Source organism: Syngnathoides biaculeatus, chromosome 6 (genome assembly GCF_019802595.1).
Source record: "Syngnathoides biaculeatus isolate LvHL_M chromosome 6, ASM1980259v1, whole genome shotgun sequence".
NCBI classification, from domain to species: Eukaryota; Metazoa; Chordata; class Actinopteri; order Syngnathiformes; family Syngnathidae; genus Syngnathoides; species Syngnathoides biaculeatus.
In genome coordinates this window covers 15,350,084-15,366,876 of record NC_084645.1, presented here as the reverse complement: position 1 = coordinate 15,366,876, position 16,793 = coordinate 15,350,084, and the positions used below count along the sequence as shown (strand labels likewise).

General features: G+C 39.1%; 1 protein-coding gene across 4 annotated transcripts in view; it reads left to right on the top strand.

Moving 5' to 3' along the window:
- The window catches only part of osbpl5 (oxysterol binding protein-like 5), a 51,404-nt gene that overhangs the window by 3,415 nt on the left and 31,196 nt on the right, over positions 1 to 16,793 (top strand). For 3 of the 4 annotated variants that reach the window (XR_009795233.1, XM_061821467.1, XM_061821466.1), the window contains exon 2: positions 8,283 to 8,344. The exons of the other annotated variant lie outside the window; for it this stretch is intronic. The gene's annotated coding sequence lies outside the window, so the exon portion shown is untranslated. The remainder of the gene's footprint in view (positions 1 to 8,282; positions 8,345 to 16,793) is intronic. 4 annotated transcript variants of the gene reach the window in all.

Below are 16,793 nucleotides of genomic sequence, written 5' to 3'. Positions count from 1 at the left end.
GAGGCTATCTTGAAAATAAAGGGCTTGCCATTAGCTCTCAAAGTACCATTCACTGGCAGGCTGCTTTGACAAGAAAGTTGTATCATTTTACCAAATACTGTATCTTAAAGGGCTCCTATCATGGAATGGAGGATTTTTAGTATGTTATTAATGAAAAAACATTAGCCAATATGGGCCCACTTTACACCACAAAACATGATTTTGACGTATACAGCTTTTTGTTACTCCCGCCATGAAAATCCTCTCAAGGGATTTGTTTTCAAGAAGAAGCAGGAAGTGACGTAAAGGACAGCGGCCCCCCCGGGTGGACTCGTTTGTTTCCATTAGTTTTACCTCCGTGAATATAGGTCGTTGTTCCTTCGTGTTAGCCAAAATGCCGGCTCATTGCATTGCTGGACATTGCTTGAACACTCGGGAGAATGGATTTAGCCTTCATAAGTTTGCATGAGACCCGGTTCGTTGTGAAAAATGGATTGCACGGGTGCAGAGGACGAGAGCTTCGTGGGTTCCAAATAAGAGGCAGGTGTGTATACAGCTACTAAAAATAATAATAGTTTGGGGCGGACCACGTAATCGGTCTCTCATAACGTAACAAAAAGATCCGCATACGAAATATGTCGATGTGTGCGTCGGATGGCGGCAAATCTGATGAACCCAGCCGAGAATGCCTCACTCAGCCGTGTGCAAACAGTAATGCACCCCGGCTCGACAGTGTTAATCGAGTACTGCGGTGTCTTTCAACATCCCCCTAAAAGCAGCACAGCTCGGCTCCATTATATGCCACCACGGTGCAGAAAATCAGCCACACCGGCTGAGGCGCCGCGTTGTGAGGTCATGGCTTCTGCGAAGGCTGCGCGTCGGACTTTGCGGACGGGAGCGGCTCTGAAAAACCCAGCCGAGAATGCCTCACTCGGCCGCGTACGCACATAAAGTGGCCCAGCTCGACTGTGTTGCTCAGTACTGCCGCGTCTGTGAACAACCCCTAAAGCAGCATGGCTCAGCTCAGTCATAAGCCACACCGGCCGGCTGCAATGAGCCGTAATGGCTAATATCTGCCGCGGAAGAGGATCGGACGGGGATGCGGTTTGGCTGTGATCGCATATCATCTGAATATGGCTCGAAACAATAGTGTAATATTGCCCTGAGGGCTCGAAACTATAGTGTAATATTGCCCCGATAACTTCACTCGGTTGTGTGGTGTTCTCCTTTTCGAAAAGAGCTTCCGTGTCAGAAGGGGCGCGTTTGTCTCCCATAGTTAGGGTGCACCGCGTGTTTTTATTTACGAATGTCCGGGTGACGTCACGGACGGAGGACGCAGCCAATATGGTGACCACTTGGATATCGTAGAATGACACTTCTGCAACTTTGCGCGTGGATGACTTTTACTTTGAATCTCATTTTGCTTTAAGAGCGACTGCACTCAAGGGTTGTTTGTGGCTCAGTGATGTTCCTCTGAGACATAATTGTTTCCCCCTCATGAGTGTAGGAGAATATGGGCTGATGGTGCTCCATCTTAGATGTGTCTCATTGCCCCCAGAGAGTAAAATACAGTACACTTTTAGCTATGTTGTGGTAAGATTCCTCTTGCTCCCTTGGCTAGTATTCACTTCAAGCGACTCAACAGCTGTATGTTGTAAAAAAGTACCTTGCTTTCAAATGTCACATTTTTCCCACAGAAAAGTCATGTTTGTGAAATAAGACTGCATGACTGTCAGGAATTTTATTATTAACTCAGCGATAATTATGAAATATGTATGAAAATAATAAAAAACTTAGAAGTGTGAAAATCAGTGCACATCTTATTCCCTCTCTGACTTATTTTTTTGACAGTTTATAATATCTAAGCTTTACATGATCAGGATGTTTGGGGCTGAGACGATAACAGATCACTGATCCGATCACAAGCTGGAGCAATGTGTCTAAATGACTCGTTCATTTACTATACATACTTGTGCACGGTTTTCTGTGTATCTTAAAAAACATCTTGACAGGCCAGGTATTCCAATCAGTCAGGTCAAACCAATATTTCAACATGACATAAATAATGGGTGCTAATTCACTGTAATTAAATTATTCAAATTAAATTACTTCACACACAGAGAAACTTTAGAGCATGATTTGACAGAATGGCAGTACACTCGTTAGTGATACCACTAGGTTGCTAAGCTACCTTACATTTTGTTTCCAGCTTGCAGCCGTATTGTATTAAAATGACGGGAACATACCTCAAGCAAACCTTGAAATAAAGTCTGCTCCCGAGCACCAGTGATTACCAGCACACATTTTTCCCCCACTTTGTTCTTGGAATACACATGACGCCATAAATTTTTTTGTTGTTGTGGTTGTTGTTGATGTCATTTGAGTTGACAAGAAAAAGCTCAGTGATCGTTAAAGACGGGATGTGAAGGTATCAGAATACAATGGTTAATTGTGGTAGTCCGACACAGTGCAATCGTGATATACTAAATTTGTCCTGTAGTCTGATCCAGGCATTATGTGTCATCCGTCCCACATTGCCAACATCATATAAAAAAAATAACTTTATTGCCCGTCAGATATTTACAGTACTATGTCAAAAGGTTGCGACAACTTCGGCTAAAAATAAACCACCTTTTGGATTCAAGTATGCTATATAACAGCAGCGCTCAATGTGTCGATCGAGATTGACCAGTCGATCACCAAGGCAGTTTTGGTCGATCACATAACTGCATGCCAAAAAAGCCCATCATCCATCTCGTCGGTTGATTCGGGTGTGGCAAATACGTTGATCGCGCCCACTAAAGGCTCGTTCTAGCAAGGTGGCCTCCTATTTACCGTCTCTCTCTTACATTCTTTACGGCAGTCGCAGCGATGTGTGCGCCCCCCCCCCCCCCACACACACACACACACTCACACACACTTTTTACTTTTGCTGTATATACAGTCTATCTATGCCACACCTTGACAGCCGGTCTGTGGAAAAATAATGCCTACTCTAAAAAGGTCCGTGTTGCAAAAAGGGTTGGGGACTACTGGTCTAGAATGTTTGTTTTTTTTTCACTAGTGGAACATAAAATGTGCTGCTTGTATTTGATATTCTATCAGTGGGTGGAAACCAGAGCAAGGAAGTCTTCATTGATGTTACTTGTTTGCACGCACGTACGCCCACACTCACGCACGCACATGCATGCATATGCACACACACTCACACATAGGCAAATAACCTGTTGACCCTTGAGGTTTGTTCCTAGGCTGCGGGGTGCGTGGCATGTGTATTTTTAGACCGGTTTTAACGTCGTACATGCAATTATTCTTTTATAGTGCATTTTTATGTCTTGAGAGACTTCTCAGCAGTTTGCACCTTTTATCATCAATAGTTTTGTCTCTCTGATCGCAAGAGCAATTTAAGGAGCCAATTTTTTTTAATTAAAAAAAATTGTTTTGTCGGTGGTGTAGATGCAATTGCACCATTAAACAAAGAGGAAAAAGTTATTAGGATTATGCTAATGAAAAAGTGCTTATTGAGTACTGAAATTACAAACGCCATTTTTTGATCAAGTTAAAATTTGACCAGAGATTACTTACCTGTTAAAATAACCTACACACGGTCTTATTTCGTGGGCATTAAAAAACGTTTTAGTCAACCACGAATTGTACAAGTTGTGAGAGGCCTGTAGTTTTCATCATAGGTGTATCTCATCTATGAAAGACTAAATGAGAAATCCAGAAAATCACAGCTGGATTTTTAAATAATTTATTAGCAAAATATGGTGAAAAATAAGAATTTACAGTCTTCCCTCACTACGTGGTTCACTTTAGGCGCCCTCGCTATTACACGTATTTATGTGTATGTGTGTGTATGTGTGTGTGTGTATATATATATATATATATATATATATATATATATATATATACGGGGAAAAAATACTGTGAATAGAAAAAAATATAGTGAATGAAAAACATGAAAAATGAAAATAAATCACGGATTTCACTTAATGCGGCCATTTTTGGGGAACATACCCCCCCATGTTAAAAACACTATTCAATGACACAAGTTCATCTCAATACTTTGTTGTATGCCCTTTGATGGCTATGATGGAGGCCAAACGTTTTCTGTAAGTCTTCGCATGGTTTTCTCACACCGTTGCTGCTATTTTGGTACTTTCTTCCATTTATATTTCTAGAGCAGTGATGTTTTGGAGCTTCCTTAAAAGGTTTTGTATGGGGTTAAGATCTGGCTACTGGGTTGGCCACCCCAAGACCTTGAACTGCTACTTATGACGCACCACTCCATCGTTGCCCGGGTGGTGGGTTTAGGATTATTGTCATGCTGAAAGACCCAGCCATGTTTCATCTTCAGTCGCCTTGCTGATGGAGGGAGCCTTTCACTCAAAATCTACACGGCCCCATTCATTCTTTGATTTACACGGATTAGTTGTGCTGGTCCCTTTGCAGAAAAACAGCCCTAAAGCATGATGTTTCCACCCTGATTCTTCACAATGCATATGGTGTTCTCAGGTCTACAAGCCTCCAGCTTTGTCCTCCAGATGTAACATTTGTCATAATGGCCAAAGAATGCCACTTAAGTTTCATCGGACCACAGGACATGTTTCCAGAAGTTAAGATCTTTGTCTTGGTGTTTGTTTGCAAACTGTAATCTTGATTTTTTTGTTTTGTTTTTTTGTTTCTTTTGGAGTATTTGTTTCATTCTTGATGAGTGGCCTTTCAAGACCCACTTCACACATTCTTACCATCTTTATCCAGCATCTTCACAAGGTCTTTAGCTTTTGATCTGGGTTTGATTCAAACATTTTGAACTAAAACACGTTCATCTCTGGGACACAGAGACCCTCTCCTTCCTGAGCGGTGTGATGGCTGGACATTTCCATGATGTTTATACTTGCGTATACAGTAATTGTTTAAACAGATGAATGTGGAAGGATGAGCCAGACTTGTGAAAGATTTCTCTGATTTATTGGCCGATTTCTTTTGATTTTCCCATGATTCCAAAATTTGAGGTGTGGCTTTAAATATATCCCCAGGTGTGAACTCATTTAACTCACATTGTCAACCTATCAAGAGCTTCCAAAGGCATGACCTCATCCTCTGGGCACCATGTTTATTGAAAGTCATAGGACTTTTTGTGGATCCAAACTTGTGACCTTGAAGAAAATAATATAAAATTCTCTAAGAAATTCTCTCATTATAGGGGCATCCAAAAAGTATATTAATTTTGCTGATCCCAACTGACCTGTAACCGAAGAGGTTTAGTCTGATTTGACTTCAGACACTGACATAAATAAAAAGAAATATGTTTTTTCACTGTATGAAAACTTCTGGCTTCAACTGTTTATGTGAGTGTGTGTTTCTACATATGTGTATGTATGGATAGAATTAAATTGCCCCTCAGTGTGATTGTGAGTGCAGCTGCTGTCTGTCTCCATATGTCCTGCGATTGGCTGACAACCTGTTAGAGATGTACCCCGCCTCCTGCCCAATGACGAATGGGATAGGCTCCAGCAATCCCGAGACACTTGTGAGGATAAGCAGCTCAGAAAATGGATGGCTGTATTTCACTTAGCACAGGATTTTTTTGGAACGTAACCTGTGCGTTAAACGTGGGAACACTGTACATTGATTGCTGTATCTACTTTTTTCCAATAGATGACCATTTTTTTGTCAGTCACTGTGCCTTACTGGCATAAATAGATCAACAAAGATATGTTATCTATTGTAAATACATTTTTTTTTAGCAATTAAATACACAAGTACGGTGAAAAAAACAAGTATTTGAACACCCTGCTATATTCTAAGTTCTCCCACTTAGAAATCATGGAGGGGTGTGAAATTTTCATCGTAGGTGTAGCTGCATATCCACTGTGAGAGAAATATTCTAAAAAGAAAAATCTGGAAATCACAATGTATGATTTTTTTTTTTAAGTATTTGTGATACAGCTGCAGATAAATATTTGAACACCTGTCCATCAGATAGAATTTTGAACCTTAAAGATCTGTTACAGGGTTCGCACGTGGCCCTAAAGTCCCTAAAAACCCCTAAATTTTCGAAGCTGCATTTAGGGGCTCCTAAAAGTCCTTCAAATCCGCAAAAACCGGTCAAGCCCCTAAAAAGCAGTTTAAATTAAAAAAAAGTCAAAGGGAGGACCTCTACTGCCAAAATTCTCCCTAAAAAATAAATTAATCTTTTATTTAAAAAAAATAGCGATTCATCTGGCGTCCAAAACAGCTGGAAATTGTCAACGGAAGTCACCGTGTTGACAAGTAGTCGCCATCTTGTCGATATTCCATTGTTTGTTTCCGTGAGTAGGCATTTCACTTCGTCTTCGTTACGACGTAGCGTAGTTCTTTTATCGATCCAACTTGTATCACAGGGAAGTGCATTTTTCAAGAAGCTTGGGTTGAAAGTAAGGAGTTTGGGAGTTGGGTTCGTCGAGATCCAAAAGATCGGCACATGGGGAGTCATGTGAGTCAGATGAACGAAAGTGACGTGTCATGTGCTTGGTTACGTACCTACACAGTTATTGTCAGCGCTGATTTCTTGGATTTATCCTCATCTGATGAATGTCGATTAATCGAGAAAACGGAGGAATACGTCCATACAGATTTGAACCTGTGGCTGGAAATAATGTTGAATATTTGGAAGGTTCTTTGGATGGGAATGACGCAGTCTGATGTGCGAACTCCGCCGCCGAAGCTCGGCTAACAGCCTCCCCGGCCGCCGAAGCTCGGCTAACGGCCTCTCATACAGATTTGAACCTGTGGCTGTCAATAATGTTGAATATTCGGACGGTTCTTCGGACGGGAATGATGCAGAGTCTGACTAGGTGGAGGTCTACGCGCAGGACATAAGTGCGTAAACAAAGGCCCCCGGAGGTCAGGGCCAGCAGCCGTGGATGGTTCTCAAATGTGAGTGACTGTGTATCACGCAAATAAATTGTTAAAAAGTCATACATTGTGATTTCTGGATTTTTCTTTTTAGATTATCTCTCTCACAGTGGACATGGACCTACGATGAAAATTTCACCTCTCCATGATTTCTAAGTGGGAGAACTTGCAATATAGCAGGGTTTTCAAATACTTATTTTCTTCACTGTATATACAGTAGACTAAGAGATAATTAAAAGTGACTCGCTGCTCCATTTTATGATCAGATTGGTGAATGTTTATGGGATTTTTAAACTCACTGACCACTGATTGGCCCCAAAAGTCCAGATCGTGTGAAGCCTAATTTTAATGGGATTTGATTAAAATGCAACCTTAACAGTTTATTTTTATTTTAAAATTAGACCACCTATTTTTGTAAATTCAAACCCCGTGTTTTTGCACTTCAAAGAGAGCAAAGAAAATTTCTGTTGCACCGGCATTTCCTGTGCTCAAGCGTCTTAACAACAGAACCTCTAAATGCAATTTTGCATGCACATTGGTTTTCCAAAGTAATTAAATTATTATAAAAAAATACAGGTTGTACAAGGATGGAATGTTTTGTTATTATAGCTTCACATTGAGAACAAGATGAAAATAGTTGATCTGTTGCACAAAATGTTCTGCCACTAAGAAGGAAACAAATTTAGTGTGTGTTTCTTTCGGCTTGTCCCTTTCGGGGTCGCCACAGCATGTCATCTCAGATGAACGCATATATATGTTTGGCACAACTTTTACGCCGGATGCCCTTCCTGACGCAACCCTTCTCAGGGAGTGGAGGCCCCAGTGGGATACGAGCCCACAACCCCTGGTTTACCAAACCAGTGCTCCAACCACTGAGCTACAGGGCCTCTAAGGAAACAAATTTAGTAATAGCAGCAAAATCAGCAGCTTTGGAAAATGATTGCAGACTACTCGTATGCATGACACTACTACTTTGAGTGATTCAGTGGAAAAAGGCAACATTGGATTCATCTGAATTCCACCCAAGTGTTTGTTTAATAAAACTTTGAATAGGGTAAGTACATATTTGTATACAGTTTATTCTTAATGAAGTGAAGACATTGTGAAGAGCGTTGCTGTCAGTTTTACTGTTACTCCCAATCACCTTCCTTTAATAATGCGTGTCAACCATTATTATAGTACCAGTATTTCTTTATTTGCAGCTTTACAGAATTAGTAGTTGTGTGTGTTCAGTTGACAAATAGTCTCAGAAAGGCACCTCCCCTGGGATTGAGCCTGGAGCTGGGAGAGTTGTGGCTCCACCCTCCTTAGTGAGGTGCACTGAAAGGAGGAACCAAGGATGTAATGTAGTTAGTGCTTTGTCTAAGTGACCTCTTTTTTGTATTTCTGCACCCCTCCAGGGGAGACAGGGGGCTTTGACAAAGGCCTCTGGATGTGGTGTGTGCTGCAACTCAGGTGAAAGGTAAGCTGAGCTCTCCCCTTACTTGACTTGCATTTTTGTGCAATAAAAATGAAAAAACTCAGATCAATTAACAGTGATGATTTGTCCGATGTTGAAATTACTGCTACTTTCTTTTCATTATACTTCATCTTTTTCCTTCTAATTTTACATTAAGAAGGCATTTGCTTACTGAAGCTCATTTGTCAGTATGTTAATATTTGACTGAAAGTACATTTCTATGATTTGGTCCTGATCAGTAGAGTCAAAATAACTCTTAAATTAAAATAAAAAAATCCTGTTACTGTACATTACCATTGTTATTAAAATGTTCCCTGTTCTTCTCTTCGAATTTAAATGGTTGCTATTTTAAATTAAACATGTAAGAGTGTTGATGTAGTTCTCACACTCTGATGTTGATATTTTTCATTTGGCCCTTTGACACTGTCTGTAGCTATGCGGTTTATGTTCTGATGTTTTTATCGGTGATGCTTTTTTTTGGTACATTTTATGAGTTTGTTAATTTTGGGATTGTTCAGGGTTGGGTGATGTTTTGTTTGTTATGTTTTATGTTCAGCATTCTAGATGGAAATTAGCTTTCTGCTAAATCTGGTGCAAGCATCCTTTCATGTACACATTGATTGTCCATAAATTAAAATGCTAAATAATCTCAAAGATTTCTGCATTTCCAAGTTAAAAAAGGAGAGCAATGATAGAGCGTTGATGCTTGTGATGCATATAGCTGGTTTGAAGAAATATTTCATAAATTGATAAAACTATTGAGTGCTTTATCATTGGAATTAGAAGGCAGGAAATGTTTGGTATTGCACAAAAATGACTAAATATAGATGGAGATATGAGAGATTTGTCACAGATGTTAACTGAGAGTACTTGCTCATCTTGCATATATGGTTACAAAGTCTAATGACTAGGTACTGGTTCTTTTCAGCCACCTATCTTTAGAAGAGGGAGTATTTTGATGTCTTCTGACAGGATAATTACACTGTGCACCATCTATATTTATGTTCGTCAGGAGTCAGTTGAGTGGATGGAGTCATGGTACCAAATAACACCAATATCACCAATAGTCACATAGGTGTACATGAGTATAATGTAGCTCTGATTGATCTCTGCACAGGTTGCACTTTTCCCTCGAGTTAAAACCTTCACATACCTGCTATGGGGAATTATTGGTGTCCTTACCTGGTATTTACTAGAAGTTCAAACTCCCTGCTACAGGAGAAGCAAAATAAAAATAATGGTTTGTTTTCAAGGCTGTATTCGTAAGGCTGCCATTCCACTGAAAGAATTCTGTGTCCCTATTAAATCTGTTAGTTGATTGGCACTAACCTTCTCAACCATATCACTTGTGCATTCGGGAAGCAGCGTATCAGCGGCAGCAGGGTAAAAATGATAAAAATTACCATAGTTATGGTTTGCCAGAGTCAGAGGTGGTCCTTTTTCAAGTTCAGTTTTGCCTTGTAGGCCATCTCTACATTCAAATCCCTTAAATATACCTTCACTATTGGCAAGACCCAGAATAGAACATTACCACATACAGTATCCTCCCACAGAGTGCCACAAATTATCCAGTGTCTCTTCTTTTCTCTAGCAGTTTACTTTTATTCTTTTTCAGTTTGCTTTTTTTGCAGAGTAAATTACTTTTACATAAAACTAATGAGAACACCCTTGTATCAATGCCAACACCATCTATTAATTTAGCAATTGAATACACCTGGGATTTCTCTTTTTTCTTGATCATGTTTTCTTCATTTAGTGGTCAGGGTGTGTTTATTAATGCCATTTGAGCATCAGGAGATTTTTATGATAATGGAAATAATAATGATTAAATTTTTACTCTCTACCATCACTTATTTCACTCAATAAATGATATATATATATTTTTTTCAAATATTCTTCACTGCATGCATCCACATTTTCTTTCGACATCTTCACAAACGCAATATCTGCCCTGCAAGGCTACACTGACGTGGTGGCGTTTGTCATATTAACAGAAATTAGTAGGGGAAAATGAGGCACCTGTTTGAGGGCCAACATGTATCTTTGCAAAAGGGCAATGACCCCCTGATCTGGAATCATTGGGTCCTGGTTATTTAATTGTATCCACCACAGAGCGATGGGACAGTGGGATATATGACCGTTTATGAGTTCAGATTATTTAATTAAATTGCACTAAACTTAAATATTTTGATTTGAATTAGGTTAATACTTTGTGCACTTCAATGTTTTGTAGCTGCACACTGTTAGATTCAGGAATACACTTAAATCAGTTAAAATCAGTTTATGGCAGGGGTGCCCAGACATTTTTACCCCAAATCTACTTTTCAAGCAGCAATTCTCTCGCGATTGCGATGAAATAGAATAACCAAGTCACAAAGATCTACCCACTACAAAAATGCAAAACATGTTTATTTTAAAGTATATTGAGGATTCTTCATGTGTAAAGTTAAGTTTGTGTGCCTTGCATGACCACATGAGCCAATATTCCACAACACAACATAACTATAAATTTTTTTTGTAACTATCTGAGTTCACGTTGATGATCACTAAACACCATACAAATGAAAATGCACACCTGGGCTGTGTCACTCACGTCTGTGGATTCGTCCAACTACAGTGAGAAATCCTCACAATATTCAATGTCCTTCAACACATCAGCTATGGCTTCACAGCGACGTGTAACTGTACTCCTTTAGAGCTCCAGAGATTTTATTGAAGATAATATTTCTGCCTTACTTTTAAAAGATCGGAACAACGAATCAGATATGCCTTTTTTACCATCTCTCCGTCTAGGAAGGACTTCTTGTTATTAACGATGATGTGACGAACCCGGAAACAATGTTTCAATGGTGGCTTTCGCTGTTGAACATTATTGTGTAAAAAGTGACTGCTGTGGAGCCAATTTGGATTTTAGTTTGTTCACTTTTCTCATTCTCAGCTTGGTTTACATGGAATGTCAGCGTCGTATTTTCAATAAACACTTTGAAAATGTCACTACACATTTCACTCCACTGGCAGATGAGGCAAACCCATTTGAAAATGACATGAAAAATAAGTCTGGCTCCCATTCTGTATGAAAGTGATATCTTTTGGTTTTCGTCTTTATGCCAGCATCTTTACTCATGTTTGATAAGATTTCCTACGTGAGGGCTTAAAATAGGGGGGAATTTGCTTACTAGGTTGTTTTTCTGTACCAAGTTTCGTTGTTTGCAAATGCGTGGTGAGCTAAAGGTCAGAAAAATACTTTTTTTTGTTTTTTTTTCTTCGGCACGCCGTCGCGATCAACCCCAACTGCCCAGTCAATCGCGATTGACGCATTGAGTGCCCCTGGTTTATGGGTATTTCTTAAAAGGCACGACAGTAATGTGCCAAAGTCTTAGGCCATGACTCGTTTGTTTTTTTATGAGCCCATTTCACAATAATACTAATACTCTGATTCTTACTTATGAATATCTTCAGTATTAGGGATTGGGTTAATGAATAATGTCATTTGAATGTGTGGAATGTTCTTGATGTAACATTTTTATCAAGGTCATGTTCTGCAGTTATCATCTTGTAGCAAGCGGCGCAGCATGGATTTCATTAATTGGCAGCAAGAAACTAGCTCCACTCACTCCACAAAAAGTAGCAGTTTCACTGATATAATTAGTAAATAATAAAGCTTCTTGCAAAAAGTAGATATTAGATGACAAATGATTGCCATTGCCAGTTGGAATTTAATATCAAACTAAGTCTTGGAATGGCCTGATCTGAATCCTATCAAAAATTTGTGGCCAGATCTGAAAAGGTGTGTGCGAGCAAGGCAACCAACAAACCTGCCTCAGTTACACCAGTTCTGTCAGGAGGAATGTGCCAGGATTCCAGCAGAGTACTGTCAGAAGCTTGTGGAAGGCTACCCAAAACATTTGACCCAAGTCATGGAGTTCAAAGGAAATGCTACTAGATACTAAGGATATGTATGTAAACTTTTGGCCTCCAAGTAAAAAAATATAAAAGAAATTCTCTCTCATATTGTTTTGGCATTGAAGAAAAATAAATAAAGTTGGTGATCCTGACTGACCTGAAAATGCTGGAGCGTTTTAGTATGATTTGACCTCAGACAGTAGAACAAAAAATTAAATGTGAGTTTTTGCACAATGTATGTAAACGTCTGGCTTCAACTCTAAATTATTTTAGCAAATGGTCGGAATAACATTTAAGAAACATTTGAAAGATGGTCTGAGTAATTTCCATACACTTTGCACATGTCTCTGCTTGAAGAATATTGTGTATTTTTCCATGTTGTAATTTTTGGAGTCTTCCAGATTGCTTAATTTATGTTAAAATTAAAAATATATATATTTGCGGAGGCCAAGGACATCCCCTGGGACTCCCCACAATATTTCTTTTTTTTTTTGGTCTCATTTTTCAGTTCCTTTGGTGTTTGCATGTCTGGAAAATGGTTACAACTAAACCACATCTTCTAATAATTTTAATCAAGCTATAATAAATGGGGTTTTTTTGTATTGCAGTTCTAGGTGCCATCTTGAATAGATGGATGGTGTTCCACGTACTGTATATCCACATAATAGAATGGTCTAAAGCAATTTTGAGTTGTCATACCTTTTGAGTGTGCGTTTTCAGCTGCTTAGATTATTGTTACTTTGTGCTGATTAATTGATTGTAACTATATTGAAATATTTACTCTATACCCTCTAAAGGTACACTTTCACAAAGTATGGTTAGTTGTGATCTTGGAAACATTCAGTGGATATGGACAAGAAAAATGTGTGTTTGAATGGCCATTTCTGCCAAAAGCCACCAGCATGGTTCCATCCTCCCTCCTGCTACAATATGGTGTATTTTTTGTTGTTGTGTGTATTATGTGTTTAGTCTTTTGGACTAATTGTGCTCGTAATTTCCATCATCAGAACCCATGAAAAATGTAGAATTTCAGTCTTTTAATAGAATATACGTATGTTTAATATACAATACAAAAATGGGTGTGTGCGCGTGTGTGTGTGTGTGTGTGTGTGTGTGTGTGTGTGTCATATAACGCATGTATGTGTGTACTAATAGTTAAGATGGAAATGCAAACCACATGTGTTAACGGAACATTTTGTTACCAGTAACTTAAGGTTCTTGACCTGGTTGGTGGAAAAGCTCCTGTTGACCATCAGCACTTTGTATGTACTGTGGTACCTCTACTTACGAAATTAATCTGGTCCGGAAGTCGTTTCTAACATGAAATGTTCATAAGTAGATAGTAAATAGCCTAATCCATTCCACACATACCAAGAGACGGGATGTGCGTCATGCCTAAAGACTGACATCCCTTCTAGCTAATGTGATGCCAGGAAAATGCTCCAGAGGTGGCCAATGGGAGAGCAGCTCTATCGTGCCACTTTCAAACCAAGATACAGTACAGGATGTTTACGTTCAGTTGAATCTAGCACCATTTTTTTCCTTTTGTATCCTGAATTGCTTCGTAACTAGAGACAAAAAATTTCCAAGGAAGCTTTTTGTAACCTGAATCTTTTGTTAGCAGAGCCTTTTGTAAGTAGAGGTACCACTGTACTTGAAGGAGTGCCCAGTGAAGTTCCACACAACAACGGGAAGAACATGCAAACTCCACACAGGGGGGCCCAGATTGAACCCCGGTCCTCAAAACTGTGAGGCCAAAGCTCTACAGCTGTTCCACCATGTTACCCCTAACCAAATATTGAAGATTGACATACTGTATCATTTTGAAAGTACCATATTTTGATTACTTTAATATGACCCTAATTTTTCTTTTTTTTCCCCAACAAATTTTAATTCCTGTTTCTGTGGGTTTTATGAGGTCCAATTGAATTATGTAAACAAAATAAGTACTTCAAATTGTTTAAATTGTGGGCCCTTAAATTTGTGATTTTTGAAAGTTTTTTGAATGGAATTATGTAAATAAAAAAACTTTGCCATTGTATTCATTATTTTTTTTCGAAAGGGTCTTTTTAGAGGTCAAATCAGATCTAGAGCCTATGACACAGCACCCAATGATGAATTGTGGTACTGCGTGCAGAAGTCTGAAGTGGCAGAGAAGTATGTTAGAATAGTACAGCACATGTATGAGGGCAGCAGAACTGTGGTGAAGTGTGCTGAAGATGTGACAGGAATTTAATGTGTGCTCAAGGCACCAAAGCATTCAATTTTATTTTAATGGGATTCTAATTAAACAGTCAGGCATTTCAGAAAAGCATTACGATGAAATAAAACCTAACCATAAAGAAATTCATGATGGTTATTTGTTCATCAGTCATTATTTAAAAAAATAATAAATCACAAATTCTGCACATGTATATAAACTTATGGGTACAACTGTACATATATCCAGTCATATGTGGTACATATTTCATATTGGAATTAAAGTGTAGACTACACCCTTTTCATAACCACTAGGTGGCGGTAGCATATAAGAATGAAAGTGTCCACCTTATTCATAACTTTTAGGTGGTGGGGGCATTTTGAATTGAAAGTGTACATCTTTTTCACAACCTCTAGATCAGTGGTCTCAAATTCAGTTTACCTTGGGGCCACTGAAAGCAGAGTCTGGCTGGTGCTGTCTGGGCCTCAGCCTTGGTGCACATGGATGCACCCGCAATTTAAATTAGAAAGTTTTAAAAAAAAAAATCTTCTCAAAGGTCTTCTAATTTTTTTTTAAACACAAAATAACATGAGAGACGCTGGTGTGAACAACTTGTATGAAAACTCTATGGCAATGCTGCTATAACTTTCACTAATTAAAAAATGCTTCTCTGCTTGCATCAAGCCCAGTCAATGTCACACCCCTGAGAGCCATCCACCCACTGTTCCCCTTAAATGGTGCACACGTGCCACTGTGCACTGCTGATGTGGTTTTTCTGCACAGATATTCTGAGTTGCACGCACGCACACACACACACACACACACACACACACACACACACACACACACAAATACAACCCAAATACAAAGTACTATTTAAAACAACTATTCAGTTTCTAACATCTTGCAATAAGATTAAATGAGTGAGGGGTGACTAACTGCATAAAATTCACATACGTACTGACGCAGCCCATCAACTGACGTTTACAACGACAGCATCCTTACCGATGTTGAGTTAGTAAAGTGGTGTGGCCGTCGTAGAATAAAGCCCAGCGAGACGCTACTTATGTTTGCCATCATGGTGAAAGTAAAAAAAGAAATGCTCTTATGATGCAATGACTGTCGGCATATGTACAAGTAGAACAAAAAGCAGTAAAACTGGACAAGATTTTTCTTTTTCCATCGAGAAAGGTCTGGTCTGAAAATTGTGCTGCGAAGCTAATGTAGCAAGCAACTTTCCAGAAGGAAACGCATGGACAGAATGCAAGCTGGACTACTTCAAGCGTCTCATTCTGCACAAGTCATTTGAAAGCAATTAGAATTGTACGCAGATGAAAGTTTGGAATCGGGATCGATACTTCGTTGGGGGAGACCGCCAGAGGCAAAGAGAAAAGGAATGAGCTGACCCTGGTAAACAAATCGTTCCCAGAGCGTATTAAAATGCTCATTGACAATGTTCTGCTAGTCATCAACAGGAATGCATCTCTGCGTCAGTTTAACAAATTCACAATCACATGGCAAAGTACCTGAGTATACCAGAAAGCTGACATGGCAAAAGTTATGCCTTGGAATTTTTTTATTCAGTCAATGTAATAGATCAATTAAACAATCAATTAGTAATGTTCCAGCTTGGCACACCTTCAGACCTGGATGAAAGCACAGAATGCAGGGCACAAACATCTAGTTCTGTATTTTAAATACAGTACAAATAACGTTCACCATCAAAGTCTTAGGGAGCATCATTCAGATGTCAGCATGCACTGCAAAATAATATTGTGCAAGCAATAATTCAGTTTTACACCAAGAAAAACAGACAGGGAAATGATTGTGAATTTTGAAAAAATTAAATACTGTAAATTGGGATGGGGGGGCTTTCAAATTTATAGTCCATAGTTTATAGTCTTGATTTGGTTACATTGTGTTTTTTGTGTAGTTAAAAGAGCAAAAAATTGTTGACACTTTGATTGTAAATTTGCAACAACTTAAATAAAATTATTCTTAAAAGTGTTCTGATGGGAATGTAAATGCTCTAATCTGTTTCTTGTAATAAGCCATGTAACGTCAATGGATGACACATCTGATCTTGCTCATAGTGGTCATATGGGCCACTCAGGGGCTCAGTCTGTTTGCTCTGACGCAAAAAAAATTGAGGAAACATTGTATCAACCCCACTGTGATTGATAGGGTCATCAGCTCGTCACATCTTGCTGTTTGAGGGCCGCAGTAACAAACCTTCATGTTAAGATGGGGACACAAAATATAGTCTTCTGAGCGGCAAATAGCCCACAAGCCCCCAGTTTGAGACCCCTGCTCTTGTTGGTGGCATACATTTGTAAAATGGGATTTTTT